This window comes from Alligator sinensis, unplaced genomic scaffold, assembly GCF_000455745.1.
Source record: "Alligator sinensis unplaced genomic scaffold, ASM45574v1 scaffold1021_1, whole genome shotgun sequence".
In the NCBI taxonomy this organism is placed as follows: Eukaryota; Metazoa; Chordata; order Crocodylia; family Alligatoridae; genus Alligator; species Alligator sinensis.
In genome coordinates, this window is record NW_005842185.1 from 384996 (window position 1) to 402080 (window position 17085).

The 17085-nt window shown below is 40.1% G+C and overlaps 1 long non-coding RNA gene across 1 annotated transcript; it reads right to left on the reverse strand.

The window, feature by feature from the left end:
* Positions 1-150: 150 nt before the first annotated feature.
* On the reverse strand, positions 151-14945 carry LOC102375960. Its single transcript, XR_324147.2, has 3 exons — positions 14923-14945; positions 1900-1947; positions 151-220 (listed from the first exon to the last, which is right to left on the reverse strand). It is a non-coding gene; the product is annotated as an uncharacterized LOC102375960 (long non-coding RNA).
* Between the last annotated feature and the right edge of the window lie 2140 nt (positions 14946-17085).

Genomic DNA, 17085 nt, shown 5'->3' on the forward strand with positions numbered 1-17085 from the left:
AGTCCCTACTTACCAAGGACAGTGCCCGGGTCACACTGCCTTGCACCACTCCTGCTTGGCCCACATGTGGATGCAGCATGCTGGGGCAGCAGTGGGCACCATAGAGATGCTCTGGCCAGATGCCAAAGCTCTGCTGGAGGTCTAAGCCCTGGCTTGCCTCAGGGCATGGTAGGGAACCGTCCGCTTCGCTGCTTCTCTCCTGTGTGTTTTTATTTGATACCTGGAAATCCAGGATTCAAATTTTGAGCCTCCACTGCAAATATACAGTGCAGGGAACATTCTTCTTTCTCAGCATGCCTCTTGTGGCACCTCAAACTGGTTTGAGATGCTGCAAGAGGCAAGTGCATGCTTGTCTGGACACATCCTTACTGGGTGTGTCTACATGAAACACTTAGACTAATCTAATGTGCAATAAAGTGTCACCACCTACATGTGTGCAGCCATTACTGGGCAGTAGATTAGTCTAACGCATCATTTTCCCATGCCTGTAGATGCAGGTACTAGAAATTGGTGCATTAAACTAATGCACCGAAGCACACATGTAGACATTGACTGGGAGCAAATTGTTGATGGTCAGCCTAGCTAGCAGGGGGCCACAGGGGCAGGGAGAGCTTGGCTGGATGCTGCCTGCCTGCCAACCATGTAGAGATTGGGAGCAGCCCCCATGCTCCCTACCAGTCCAGGGCTGGCACCTGGGGGAGCCTGGAGCTCCCCCAGCTGCTGCAGGTGGGCAGACCAGGGCAGAAGCAACTGTAGGCTGAACTGCTCCCATCAGGAGCAAGTTCAGCTGCGTATGGTGGCACGATTTAATGTGCCTGGATTTCCTCTGCAGAAAATTCAGGCACATTAATTGTATGTGTAGATGTACCCAGTGTGAATTGCCTTGCTCCTGTCTGACTTTGTTTGGTTTCTTATACTATTTTGAAAAGCTTTTCTACATTTGTCAAGTTGAATTGCTTTTAGCAGCGTTGTACAGTATATTAAAGCCATTGTGTCTTACCCCATTTCTCTTCCACTCACCTTCAGTTACATTATATTTGTAACGCTAAAAAATGTAGGCTTTTTGGGGAACATTAATAGCAGAATATTTTATTTCTCTTTAAGATTCAGTTGTGTGTCTTTTAAGCCAGAGCCCAAATCTCTTACTGGCTATGTTCCTCATATATTCTTGTAGCATACTGTTTGTGTTATGTCCCTTTGTGTGTCTGGAACTTTATGTAAAACTATTAATAAAGTCTGAGTAAAAGCTTTAAATTTTAATAGTATAGTAGTCTCTGTAAATCAAGCTCAATATCTAAGTCAATTATGTTTCTCAGATACTATCTATGGGGTTAAATCAATTTCATTTAGAACTTGCTAAAAGTGTACCTGATAATAAGTATTTAGAAAAATATGTGACTTTTATGACTAATAGTTATGAATTACCCATCACTTTAAACCTGATACTAATACTAATATCAGAACCACATCACTAGAATGAACTCTTAGCTTATGAAGCATTATCACTGCAGACATCTGGCAAATTGGTTGTTAACTTCTAACACAATTGATACATCTTTTATTATTGCAATATTCTCATTCAACAAAAGATTGCCCATTTCCCAGCAATGAACCATTTTAATGATTTTATGTAGAAATCTGGCTAATGAAAAGTAATGGTAGAGGACTTCTGAATCTAGTTCTTTATCCTATGGTCCAGCAGCATTCATTATGATAGCACAGAACACACGAGAATGTCATGCAGGTACAATACAGTCTTTTTATTATACGCTGTATTATAAATGGAGAAATGAAAAATTGTCCTAATATGATTAGATTTTCTTAGAATATTGTGATTGTCCAACAAATAGAAGCATTAGAATAATTTATTATTCCTATTATGTCTTGCAAATGCCTTACCTGAATCATTCATCTTTCCCTGTTACTGTTCTCTCTTGATTGGAGCACCTAAATGAGGAAATGAAAGCTCTTAGATTAAAGTTTCAAAATAATATTTCAGACCAGTAATATTTCCAACCTAAAGAGATGCATAAAATACTCATTCTTATTACCATTGCTTTATTATTTCTTCCCTGAGCATCAGCATGTAGCAATTAACAAATAAATAAGAAGGAACATAGTAATACAGAGAAATTACGATGCCAAATCAGATCTGTGATCCATTTAGTTCAGTATCTTGCCTGTTGGTAGCTAATATTAGAATATTAGGTGTTTCATAAAAAGATGCAGGAAACCTCTTAGTGCAATAACCTGATTGCTGGGGAGTTTTCTTCCTCAGACACATCACTAGTGGGTTTAGCTTGCATTCTGAAATATGAGTGTTTATATATCACTTGCCCATCTTGTCAGTTTTTTTACCCAATCTAATGTAACTGTGGTATCTAATTTTTCACATACTGTCTATCCCTTTTTCAATTTTACCAAACTATCAGTGATTTTTCATGGCAATAAGCCCCATTGATTAATTATAAATGGGATAAAAATATCGGTATTAAATGTGCTGGTTCTTAATTTCTTTGGTTGACCCTTTATTCATGTGCAAATACAGGTAGATATGAGCACCTGATCTTATATTTATGTATAACTAAGTGTTTTGTAGAGATATCAGGGCATTTCTTTTTTTATTCCTTAAAATGGATGAACTGATTAATTAGGATTCAAGGCTTAATCCAATAAAGATCTGAGATGTCTAGAACGTAGGCACTGTAGCATCTAGCATTTAGCTCTGGGCATGAAGTAAAATCCAGAAGCTTATGGTGGGGGTCTTGGCTCTCTGTGTAGCACACAGGAAGTCTGGCACTTTATCATGGGACCTTAAACACCCGGCACGCTGAGCAAGGGGTTTCCTATTGGCTGACTTTTAGAACAATATTTACACAGACCCTTGACAGACATTATAGATCATCGAAATTGTATCTGTGCTTTAATTTTAATGATACTGCTGTGGTTACATAATTAATTAATTCTTTAGGTAGTTTATGCATTCCTATATTGTATACTCATACTAAGGACTTGATCAGACTTTCCAGAAACCTCTGATGCCAATCCAGAGAACCAAATGCTATAGAATTTCTGAACTTTATTAGTGTTAAACATATTAAATATGTTGTGTAGGGGAGAAAGCTAGTTTATGGACCAGTAGGCACCACTCAGTCTTGGAAACTCTAATTAATTGTAAGCCAGGTGCTTTAAAGAAGATAAGACAACTCTTTGGTTAGGAACCAAATCTTTCTTGGAATATTAAATCTTTTCTAATGGAAAAGTTCCAAGGACCTACAAAGCACTGGTTTGAGGATTGAGCGATTGAGGATCTAATTTCTACCGTCTAGGTAAAGGCAAAAAATTTCAACAAATTCCTTTAAACTAACAGCTTTCAAAGTGTGATATTTTCCTTTCACATATGACCACAACACCTAGTCCTTTTACTGATGGTGGGAGTGCTGCTGATACTTTCCACTTTTTGCCTCACAGGTTTCTTCCTCATTCACTATATAGGGTATGTAAGCACCTAAATCTGGTCAAACCAAATTGTTCTTTTCAAGTGGAAAAGATCTACATAGGGATCCTATGTCCCTAGTCAGACTGAATTGCCTAATAAAGTGAAGCACCTAAGTTTTTGCAATTTCAAAGCCTAGGCATAGGCACCTATGGAACCCACTGGAGACCCAGCTCTTCAACTGATATAAATACATGCATTTATATAAGTAAGCACTCTGGCTAGTGGAATTCTAGTAGATTGCAGAGGCACCACATCTAATTTTGTCCCTTCGTATCATAATATTTCAAATATTTTCTCTCCTTAATAATCATTTCATCCAGTTGTAGCTGGCATTGGTACTGGCATGGCTCAGTGGTCTGCCATACCCAGGACATTCCATTCTGGTGTTAAAAAAGGACAGTTTTGCTACCTTGCCACCCCTTATTGTCATTGCTGTTGTCCTCATGTCAGGTGTTATTGATGTGTTGTCAGTGTTGAAGACTCAGGAACAGCAGTACCAGCAAAAGTCACAGCCAGGAGATTCCAACACCAGCATTGTCTTAAAGGATGACCACAAGCTCAGTTTGTGGCAAAGATTCAGCCAGGTTTATTGTTCACAAGCACAACCCTAGCACATTTTGGCCTAGCGAGTACATCAGACCAGCGGTTAACACATTTGTGTTTGTGACAAGTAGGCAGCACAATACCATGCAGACTCCCCTAGGCCACTACAAAGTTCCCACACGTTTCAACCCTCCTTTTATGCATGTTTAAAAAAATTACATATTATATTCCATCTGTCTCCTGAATATCTTAAACCGTCCTATATCATGCGTTTGTTTCATATCCTGATCTGGGTGTTCCTGTTCCAGCTTTATCATCCTGATACTGAATTATCCTACACCTTGTATAGCCATCTCACCTTCCCATCTCATGCCAGGAGCTCACATCTGGCCCCTGTGCCTAGTTTTGCTTAGGTAAGGAGTTCATGCATCAGTCAGGTTTGCCGATCAATCCTACTCTGGCCAGTGCTTTAGCAAAGCCTTTGTGTGAACATTATATACTGATCAGTGTTCCAGTGAGGCATACAACATTCCCCTCCTTTTTGGGAAAGCACAAATCATCCTGGAAAAGCACAATGTACAGACAGAAAGTAACCCAATGGGTTTAGACACTGGTTTGAGGTTACTTTGTTATACCCAACTATACATTCATTCCCCATTTGTGTACACTGGCCTGCACATTCTCTCACATGACCTGTAGTCAGTTTGTACCCAGTTGTTTGTCCCATAGGTTGGGTCTGGGAATGTTAAGTCCAGGACTTAAGTTGAGAGGAGTGGCCTGCCTATGGATATTTGGAACACTTTATCTATACAGTATGGATAAGACACTAATGAGGATACTAAATGATAATACTTGAGCCTAAATGTGCATACTATAAAATATGGAAACCTATGGAAACCACTGGAGACCCAGCTCTTCAATTGATATAAATACATGCATTTATATAAGTAAGCAATCTGGCCAGTGGAATTCTAGTAGATTGCAGAAGCACTCTAGTTTATTGCATACTATAAAATATATATTTATATAAAGAAAACGCATAGCCCCAAAGTTTGAAACCAGAGAAACCCAAATGTTCTCAGAGGTTATGTTCCCGCAGTTGTGTCTTTACATATCCTAGGTGGTATTTTAGTTAATGATAATTTAGTGTTGGGTTTTTTTGGCGCTCAGTTTCTCCAGTCTCCACATTTAGGCTTCTCTGGTATCAGAGCAGATTCACATCAAATCACTTCACTGGAGCAGGAGGCAATGCTAATTTTAGTCCTGCCTTGAATTTTCCAAGAAGAATTAATGAATTATGTAACCACAGCAGTATCATTAAAATTAAAGCACAGATACAATTTTGATGAACTGTAATGTCTGTCAAGGGTGTGTGTAAATACTGTTCTAAGGGTCAATGATTGTACATATTCACTAAAGTCCAGTGGTTCTGGTTAACAGTCCACTGTGAATAAATGAAAACCATTTTTGTAGCTCTGTTAGTCTTACTGGTTTGCACTGTTAGAGGAAGGAGAAAACGTTTGCTATACATAACCCAAGCGAATAACAACTAATGGATAATGTCTGGTTATGTTACACAATAATATAAAGTATAATGCAATAACATTGGTTAATGACTGAGTATTAGTGTTAGATAAGGTGAGTATTGTTGATTATTACAGTCTTAGTTATAGCTAAAGCTAATCCCTTTCCAGTCTAGTTTCACAATTTAATATTCTGGCATTGGTGATGCAGATAGCACATCCCAATTAGCACAAATAGTTATTCCTTGTATTACCATTAATACCACACTTAATGATCTGACTACTGGAAGTAAAGTGACATCTTCCAGGATGGCCCATCAAGATGTCTTTACTTCTTCTTGCACTTTTTCTGTGTCCTGGATTTGTTATTGTATGGGGTCAGCTATGGAAATTAAAGATTCTTTTGTATGTTTTACTAGGCCTTGTATATCTAGGTACAATTCATGATAGAGGGAAATAAGTTAATTATCAAATCCCTTGTATCATCAAAAAAAGTGATGAACTCAGAGTGCTTGCATTACTAGCTGGCAAGAAAGCATGAGTCCTGATTTGGATTGTACTTGTTATGTTCAGGCAGAATCCTTTCCAGTTTCCTGGACACGTTTCTTCCTGCATTATAAAATAAGAATGTCCCAAACCAGACACAATTTTTTTACTCATACTACCTTATTAATTAATTCTTTTTTTACCGCTCAGACCTAGGCCTTTTTTTGTACTATTGGCAGTGACGGAGGCACGGGATGCACAGATCCACTATCCATTGTTTTTTGAACAGCAAACTTGATTCTAACCCCATTCCTGTTATCAGGTGAACACTAGGGTAGTGCTGCACGTATACATTATTCAAAAAGACTACTGCACTGTTTGCATACTATACCTTTACTGAAGAATTATTCCATCTGGGGATTGCCATTAGAATTTTGATACCTCCCTCTTTGTATTGGGATGGGGTCTGGTCAAATTTAGCAAACCAGAAGTAATACCAGGTGATGTACCCTGCTTTTTGTTCATGGAGTCAGGCTATAATGGCTGTGCTTTTTAACAAATGAAGCCATTGTTGTGACTGCAGTTAGAATACATTTTGCTTAACCAGATCAACAACTTTACTTCCATACATTACACATGCTATAGCTAAAAGATATCATTTTTTTAACTATTGATAATGGATACAAATGTGCTGAACTCTCTGTCCAGAGTTTTCATGTTATAGCATGTGTGTCATTCAGACAGGATGCGTTAGCCAATCCATTTGGGTTTTTTTGCTTGCAATGATCAAGACCAAAGGTTCCATCTTTTAAGTAATGTTGTTTCCTATAAAAACAAAACAAGATATTGCCTCTCCCTTTTTAAAAAAAATATATAGATACCTATATGCATAATAGCATGGTATAGATATATTTCAGGGGTATGCTATTAGAGTATTGTCTATAACTAGAGTATTTTCTATAACTAGTACCAGTAACTTAACTCTAACGCACAAATTAAATTGTGTATTTTAACTGCATGATATGTATCCAATGGAACTTGCTATTTATGTTAATTAGATACAGGGATGGTCCTAACTTATTTCAAACAGAGTATGAGCTATGCCATTCATTTTTAGGATATTTTCTTTTTGGCTCTGGTACAGTTTTAACCATTACTTGGAAAATCAAGGATTATCCCAAATCATTTCACAGTTTTTGCTTCAGTCAAGTTCTCCTTCCCTTTAACAGCAGATTTTTCTCTGTGTGTAAACCAAATTGGAGTGTACAAACATTATATTTTTGTGTAACTCCTGATATTCCCTGTATTTTACAATAGTCTCCACTGGATAAGCATCAAACAAATATTTTACAATCCCTGTCCCTGTGTCTAATAAGAAACTTACAAGCCCGTCCCCATCTTAGATGTGAATATGGGGTTATCCCTAAATTTCTAAGGTCAGGGGTTGTTGAAAAATGTACTCTGAGTCATGGGGAAGGCTATCCTAAGCTATCAATTTAGTTGCAATTGGTTCATTCACTCCTGAGGTAAAGGCAGCTGCCAGAGTTACAAGATGCTTCTTCTTATCTTTTTTTTCTTTGAATTCCTGCCAGTATCATATACCAACAGCTGTGCCTGCATTTTTTCAGTCACTCCCTTAAGATTCATATTTTCTTGTATTAACTGTCCTGCTGGAATTCACTCACCATGTTTCCTATATCCTTTCCTTTCCCAATTTCTTAACCTCTATAATCCTGGCCCTTCCTTGGGGTACATAGCCTGAACCCGAAGTTTTATACTGTTTTAACTGTGTCCATAGTTCAGTAACAGGAGGTCCTTCATGCCTTTTAATATCTGTTTCTATTTTTCCCAACCATTCACTTATTGGTAATCTTTTTCCTCCATCCTCACACCAAGCATTCATCCATTCTGACACACCAGGAGGTAATGCTTGTAACACAATTGCTTTCAGTGTTTCCTGATCAATTTTGTTATCTTCAATTATTTCATAAAAAGCTTTCACTCTTTCTGCTAGCTGTATGGGGATCTTCCCAGGCAATATAGAGAATGTTCTCAGGATAGTCATTTCTACAGGTAACTTCAAATGTTTTGGACTACTCTTTTAATCATTTTGGGGAAAACTGGGCATCTTTACATGTGCTCCCGGGGAGGGGGGGGGGAGGAGGCACTTTAATCAGAGCAGTTCTTGGGAGCTGCTCTAGTTAAAGTGCCCATAGCATCTCATGTATTCAGCATCCTGCACTTCACAATAGCAGCAGGGGAGTTCTAACTAAAGCTCGTTTGACCAGGTTTAGTTAAAGCACTCCCACAGCCATTTTGAAGCATGGGGACACTGAATACACATGATGCCAAGGCTGCTGGAGCATGCTAATTAGCATCCTCCAGCAGATTCGATTAATCAAGTTTGCTCCAACTCATTCTAATTAGAATGCATTGGGGCAGGTGTCAGGCATGTGTATAGGTGCCTACTGTCATCAAATCCCACAGTGTTAATGTTAAAGGACCCTAGCAAAGTTCAAAACAACAGAGGCTCCTCCTGTAAGGTAGTACCCACTGCTTGCAGTAATTCAGAATAGTAGTAGCAGGTCAGAAAGTCATTAAAATTTTGGGAGGATCCCCCTGTAATGAGGTGGGTGGTGGAGTGGTAGAACCACCACATCTTGATGTTGTCAGTTGACAGGGGGGGCTGCTTGGGGTACCTCTCAAGCACCCCTTATCCATGACCTCCTCTACCCCTTAGCCACCATCCGGCCCACCAGGTGTCAACTTGACTAAAAAACAACACAAAAATAACCCCTCCCCCCCCCCCAAAAGAATACCCTGTTATAGGTTAGCTGGGCCAATCTCATTAAGTCCAAAAAAAGCGAAAGTATATCTTGCAACTTACCTGGGTACTTACTGCACTGCCTTCAGCAGCCTCCATCCAACTACTCTCTATGTCTGTTTGTTCTGGTCCTGCCTCTGGTTCCCTCTCCATCATTTCCACAGGAAGTTAGCTTCCTCCTGTGCCTCCCCCTCTGTGTTCTGGGACCAGGTTCCTTATTGTGAGCACATGGTCACCTGACCCTTAAACTTCTGCCTTGGGTCCTCTAGAGCAACTCATACCTATGCCAGGCAACTTTCTGACTCTTCTCCTCGCAGCCTGCCAGCAAGCTGTGGTAAAGCCCATGTCCCATTTAGTATTCCCCTACCCCAACAGAAGGCAGCAACTGCTGCAACAGGGTGGAGCCAAGCTCCTCTCCTGCTGCAGGCTAGGGCAGGTGGCAGAGCGAGCTCCCTACCACTGCGGGCACTCCTGGGAGGCAGTGGGACCATGCCACCCAGATCTGTGCACAGGGTAGATGTGCACTGTCCACTGCAGCCTCAGGCTCCTACCCTGCTGACCTCCCATGGGGCTGTGGTGGGTGTGACCTGGCACTGCAGGGCACAGTGGGGCCATGCAGGAAAACTGCTTGCCACTGCAAGCTCCATGCTGCCCTAGCGATGCGTCCCCTGCAGCATAACTCTGTGCCATTGCCCCCATTGTATTCTTCCATGCAGGAGACCCATCACCAGGGCAATGCAGAGCTCACAGCAGCAAGTAGCTTTCCTGCATGGTCCCGCTCTTCAGGTCGCACCTACCAGGCTGCAGAGGCTCCAGGGGAGGGCAGCAGGGTAGGAGCCCGAGCCTGCAGCATGCAGCATGCACCCACCCCCACCCTGCACACAGATCTGGGGGGCACATGTCCCCTATGCCCCCATGAGAGTGCACACAGCAGCAGGGAGCTGGTCCCACCCCCAACCCCTTGAACGAGCTGCCTGTAGCCCATCCCACTTCCTGCTGGGGCCTTGTGGCCATGCATTATGTCACTGGGCCCCAAGCCCCATGCCCCAGCCCCAGCCCTTCCCAATTCCCTCCCTCCCTATGGGGGCCTCCCTCCTCCCCCACCCCACCACTAACCTGTATGAGCTGCTCTCCAAGCTGTCTGGCAGTCCCCTGCCTGAGCACCCTCCTTCTACTCCCTCCCAGCCCCTTGCAGGCTGGAACTCTGCCAGCCTGAAGAGGGCTTGTTGCAAAACTGCAACATCCATGGGTTTTGGATGCTAAAATGAGAAATTTGCATTTTACTCTGGTAAGAGGGAAAATCCATGTTTTACTCTATTTTTCCACAAGAAACAGAAAACCCAAATCCCTGGTGATCAGTAAATATAAATCAATGTTCAAGCAAGGTCTACACCCCCACTAAATGCTGATTTAAATTTGTGGGGGGGGGGTTCCCTTTCGGGTCAAGCACCTAATTCTTTTACTTTTCTTTTCTTCTTTTTTTTTGAAGAATTATGAACATTTCTATATAATTTAGCAATTGTTTTTGTAGTATTTCCTACTACAGAGGAAATACTACAGAGGCTTGCAGAACTCTGTAAACATTTGAGAAACAGGTCTGCATAATGATAAAGTCCAGGACTTTGCTGAATAGGCTTGTAAACACCATAAAACTTGAAATGAAGTACTTACAGAAAGTATGCAATTTGTCCCTGCTCCAAAAAGCACACAACGTAGTCCAAATAAAGAGTATGTGGCGTGCTGTTCTGAGCAGGAAATAATATAAAAATCTCATACTGATCCTTTGATATTTCATGGAAGTAATGTGATAGAATCTAAAGGAGGTTTTTTAAAACCTAAATAATAGAAGATTAATTCACATGCAAGAGTTTGCATGGAAAAAGGTCTGAAGATGACAGTGAAAGAAAAGTAGAAGGGAGCAGTCAGGCAGAAAGTTCAAGTTGAGTAAAATGTAGCAGTCACCTTCCTGACCGTCATAATGGGCCTGAACCAGGGAACTTCAGATATAAAAGCATGCGTTGTTACAGCTTGAGCTAAAGAGAAATTGTCAAATCTCCTATCCCTTGAGAACCCATCCAGGGAGAGGCCTATAAAATGTATTCACAAGAAAGTTACATGAGGTTCCAGGAAAGTGATATATAATACCTGGGGCATAAAGCAAGTTGGAAAATGGAGGAAAAAAATCCAGTGACAAACAAGAAATTACAGCGAATCCTCTCTAAAAAGCACACTGCATGTAAAATTCTGCTTTCATTTTTTTAAGATTTGTTATACAAAATTTTCATTCTACACTGCACTTTGTTACACTTTGAAGTGTAATTTTTTTGTATATACACTTTAACGGCATATAAAAGTTTTGTACAACAGACGGTCCTTTAAACAAACGTTTCCCTGTGTACTGTCTGTATAAAGATAGGTACACATTATTTATTTTCACCTTGAGGCAGCTGCATTGAACTAATCATCCTCTTTGTAAAACTCAGTTTTAATAATAACTGCACTGTGTCATCTTAATATAACATCAGTAACAAGTAGTCTATGTTGGAAAAATATTAGTTAGTCAATTAATTCCTTCATTTTGTTAAAATTAATTGACATAGAAATTCTGTTTTTTAATTTCTGCATTATTCAGTTTGGTTGAGATTTTAAGTGATGATACAGAGCAACATTAGCATAAGGGCAGTTTTTATGCTTACTCTGATGGAGTACCTTACTAATAAAATGAAAATGTGTGTTAAATGTCATCCGTTATTCTTTTAAGCCCACTACCTCATTGTGCTGACTAGCAAGTCCACAAGCACCAAGTCTTAAATCATTTGCAAACTGGAAAAAAATACCCTGAAGTCGAACCCAGAGTGGCTGCATACAATAAATTCTATTAACCTGTGTCATGTTTAGTAGATGAAAAATATCACTACATCATGAATCTTTCACTAAATAGACATTTCAAAATTGCAAAGAAAGAATCAACATTCTGAATCAGTTGAGACCACATTAGGAATTGTGATACAGTTCATTACTCATGAGATGTTACACAGCACTGGTGATTTCCATAGGCTTAATTTGACATGAAACCATTAAAGTATATAAAAGAAATGATAAGAAAACAAACTTGTAATACATTTAGCTTCAAAACAGAACTGAATTTGCACACAGACTCTCTCACTGAGACATGAAAGGTGGACTGCAATGACAAAAGTGATGACAAGGAGCTAAATTAATGTCAATCCTTATTTTTTCTTAGTCATTTAACTCACAATTACGTACAGGAAACACTTCAAAGTATGTTAGACTACATATAGCATATATTGATACTGAAAAAGTATTTCAGCATAAGAAATAATAAATTATTTCATACCTTTTTCAATATCATACATAAATAGGCATCATATTGCTAGAATTACACAAGCAATTTCTAGCAATTTATTTTGGAAATTTAATCATCTCTGCTACATGCAAGTTGTCCACACATTTCTAATGTGAATTTATTCATTATCCAAAAAGTTTTAATTATTTTGTGTGATCCCACTGTGGTTTTCAGTTTGCTTCCATGCTTTTTATATTTCTGAAGAATGAATTATTCCCTTAAATTTAGTTTTTATTTTCCAGGAATTTATAAGGCATCAAGCTTCCTTGCAAACATTTTGTGAAGCACCTTAAATAATTCATTTCTAATTCCAAATTTCACAATTCTGCTCTTGCAGATTTTCACAAAAGATGCCATAGATACACACACACACGCATGTACTGCAGATCATATAAGTACAGAAGTAGCAAAAACAGAGTACCATGTTTTATCACTGGGTCTCTGACAGAGCAAATGATGACATTGCTCTCCAGTGGTTGGTCTACAGAAAGGAAAAGGAATCTGCTGCCAGACAGCCCTCAATGAGTCTTCTTGGGACATTGGATCAAGCTGTGCGTAGATTTAATATTCTTATGTATTTTTTCTTATGTATTTTTAGTCATCCAGACCTCTTTACTTATTCATTTTAATCTTTACTGTTTTGTCTGTTTAGCCTGGGACAGGCAAAGTCCGGCCTGCAGGCCGGATCCAGTTGGCAGTGAACTCCATTTCCCAGCCGCCCCTGTGCATGGCTGGAGCCAGTCTCCATGGAGACCCCAGCCGCAGCTGTGCTGTGAAAGCTTAAGGCTGGGGTTGCCATGGAGCCCAGCCCCATCCACGCTGGCAGGGTGCATGTCAGAGCAGAGCAGGGTGGCTGCTCCAGAGCTCGAGGGATCTTGCACTGGGGGCAGTTTGCTCCACAGCCAGGACAGAGGCACAGTCTGCAGTCTGTATGCTCTGTGCAGGTTCGTACAGGCAGGGGATCCTGGCTCTGCCCTGCCTCCTTGCAGTGGTGACAGCCTGGTCTGGAGCAGGGGCAGAGCTGCAATCCCCTACCTGTGTGCCCCTGCCCAGAGTATGCAGGCTGCAAATCCTGGCTGTCCCCTGGCTCCAGAGGAAGTTGCTCCCATCTGCAGCTCCAGAGCAGCCCCTTGCCCTGCTCTGCTGCATGCCCTGCCAGCACAGGTAGGGCTGGTCTCCATGGCAACCCCAGCCTTGAGCTTTCACAGTGCAGCTGCAGCTGGGATCTCCATGGAGACTGGCCCCACCTATGCAGGCAGGGGCTGCTGGGAAATTCAGTCCAACTGCCAGCTGGATCGGCCATTCCACCCACTCCTCATTTAGGCCCTGATCTTGCAAAGACTTACTTGCTCAAAATTAGATGCTGTGGATAATTTTATTAATCAAAATGAGAATATTTACTATTTGTAGTTAAATATTTTAAGTTGATCTTTATATGGTCAGGGCTACAGACATGCAGTCTCTCCCCACTGGATTGGCTCCAAAGTGGAGTTCAATTCCTCCTCCCTGCCCCCTGCCCTCCATCCAAACTGTGAATGCCTGTTGGGTTTAGGGGATCACTGTAACTCAGAGCACTTTCTGTGAAGCGCCATGAGTTACAGCAGGGAGCAGCACATCTGTCAGTGCCCAGTGTTGTCATGATGCAGCAAGAGATAGATTAGTCCGTTTCCTCCCCAAAACATTACTGCAGTTCTTAGTATCCATGAGCTCAGAGTGAAATTCAGACTGTATTGAACTGTGTTGTAAAATGAACTTCAGCAGAGTCAAGATTTCCTTTCATGTTTGCAAGGGAAGACAAGAAAAACAAAAGGCCAGATCTAGATTGGTATATTTTTATTGATTTTCTGACCTATTTGATCAGTTGATATAGTCTTGGCATTTTACTTCTAAGGAAAGGAAAATATTTATCTTGTTTTTCTTTCTATCCAGTGTCTTGAGTAGACTTAGACCTTATACTAGGTCTATGAGAGGATGGGCATAAAAACAAATTACTGTATAGTAAAATAGAACAAGGCTTTACAGTTTGTCACCTGCACTGCAATACCTTTCTATGTATATGCTTTTCACATGCAGTTATGGAATATTAATTCTTCAGTGAAAGAACTAATGCAGGTTAGTTTTCCTTTACCATAGGGTAAGAAGATATACAGGCAGTTACTATGTCAGCAGCGACAGCAGTCTCTTGATATGAGAATGACAATCTTCCAGTAGATCAGGAAGTCATCAGTGAGTCCAGAGATGACCGAAGAGGTAAATCCAAGATCTGCATGTTATTATGTAGTAGCTAATATGCTGTAAAACCCTTTCCCTCACTGCCTAGCCCTAGGTATATGTGCTTGGTTTGTCCTTGAGGAGGAACATACTTCCCCACTGATAGCATGAAGGAATTATTTTGAGGTTTATAGGAAGCCGGAATGATTTAGGATAGAAATTTGCTTTCATTTACAGTTTTAAACCACAAATGAAACAAAATTTGTTGGCTAACTTTAGTACGGAGAAGACACTTTTCTTCTTTGGACCCAGTACCAGATTCCTTAAGTAGCTGTTCTTGTAATGAAGGATTAAGCCTTAGGTTTCTTATACTATATGCTAGGTAATAAACTGTCTCATTGTTAAGAGAACCACTTATAGAGACACTAGAAATGCAGCTAGCAGTTAGGCTATGTACCTACAGACTGACCTTTTTGTCCCTCCTTCAAACTCTTTCTTCCTATTTCCTGTATTCCTCTTTCCAAGTTCTTTGCAGGTTGCTCCTGAGTCTACATGGCTGTGTTCCAAAAAAAAAGCACAGAAATCAATGGTTCATTTTATTTTTATTAGTCATTTCTGCTTCCTATGTGATGACTTGTCAAAGATCCATAATCTCACTAATGCAAAGGACTAAAGAAAACAGGCACAAATTAAAGCCTTGAGTCACCAAAGCGTGTGCTTAAATACCACTGACTTTGATGCTTGAGTATTAATTAGGGTTTCCATAGGCCTGTGCTTGGCAAAGCAGAAGCAAAGTCAAAATTCAGCAGTAGTAACAGTGCAGCTGCAGCATGGAAAAACAACTATAAGCAACAACTTGAGTTATGTCAAATCAACAATGACTCAATTATAGTTCTATTGTTATTCTTGAAGAAGTCATTAATGAGGAAAGCAGCCTTAGGCAATGATAGGGATTAAGATAGGGAGGTACAGTATAATGGTAATTAGAATTCTACATTCACACTTGTATGTTATGGCTACAATATATAATTTGAAATACAGATGTTTATAAAGGTTCCTTTGTTCCTATATTGCACCTATTATGCTTCGCCCTCTCAAAAATTGTTTTAATATTGGGCATGGGGCACTGTGAAACCTTTCTTTATATACTGTATTAGCCCAACTGTAAAAGCCCATTCACTCAAATCATATTTTATTAAAGTTTCCCTAATTGTTGCTGCTGCTTCATTTTTAAACTTAGTTTCTGAAAGCAAAAATAAAATTGCATGAAACATACCAATAATGGACAACATTGCCTAATGAATATAATTGCTTCAATTTATGAGATCTTTTCCAGTGAAACAGAAGCAATTCTACCAATAAAAATTCATAGTTTTGGTACAGACTTGTCATGGTGGGTATCCAAATATTTATATAATGCTAGCAGAAATGTCTAATGCAAATGAAAGAGGTGTTGGACAAGTTTTTGGGCTTCAAGGTATCACAAAGAAGCTTTGCCTTGTACATTCCCTGGATCATCATGGCTAAAACAACACTCCAACCCTATTAATGCAAATGTAAACTCTGGAAAGACATTTGGTACATTTATTTTTAACTTCCAAACTGAGAAGCTTGACGTTAGCTTGTAATTTTTGATCAGTAGGTTCCCAACCTTCAGAAAAGTTAAAGGCTGTATCTCGGTTTGAAACATCACTTTTGCCTTTATCTTTATGATAAAGTAGACTGGTATTTAAACAGTACTAAGGCCCCATCTACATCTTATACTTAAGGTGTGATTAACAAGTTAATCACACCTTAAGTGTTCACCCAGCCACAAATACAAAGTTGGAATAACTTTGTAGCGGCTTCCTATCATGACATTCATTGAATATGTGGCCAGGAGCCCCTGTGTCTGGAAGCCCCAACAGCTGATTGGAGCTTCCAACTAGAGGAACCCATGTGCACCCTTGAATCTGGGAATCTGGCTCCCAGCCGTGGGAACACATACCCCTGTAACTGGAAGCCCCAGGACTCCCAGCTGCAGGTGTGCCCCTTGCACCCCCACAGGAGAACACAGCTGATGTGGTGTCCTTCTTGCCAGCTATAAGGCATGATGGGATCCGATTCATGATCCCACAGTCATGCCTTCTGCCATGCATTTGTGGCATGGCAGGAGGCACAATTGTGTGGATTGCACATCAGATCTCATAGCATCTTTACCTGCATGTGTAGAGGGGCCCTAAATGTTGGGAAATTTCAGATGAAATTTAGGATCTGTGTTTCATAGCTTAGACTTATCTCATAGCGGCTGCAGCTAATACCAGGTATAGTTTATATTAGGTGCAGCTAATATCAAGTAGGGGGTCCTCACAACCTCAAAATCTAGAAAATGGAAAATAAATAAATACTATGCTAACCAACATGTTTTTTTCTTAAAGAATTAGCTCAGTTTACCTTTTTCAATGGAAAGACTTCTGTATCTTTCAGGATTAACCCACATTATCATCTAATGTATTACTGATAGAATGTTAATGTCACCTTACCTTTCATTTCCATAACAGTAGTCATAGTTTGCATGTACTTAACATAATAGTGAATATAATAATTATCATTAGCATAATGGGTTTAGAAACAACTAGCATAAATAGTGGAT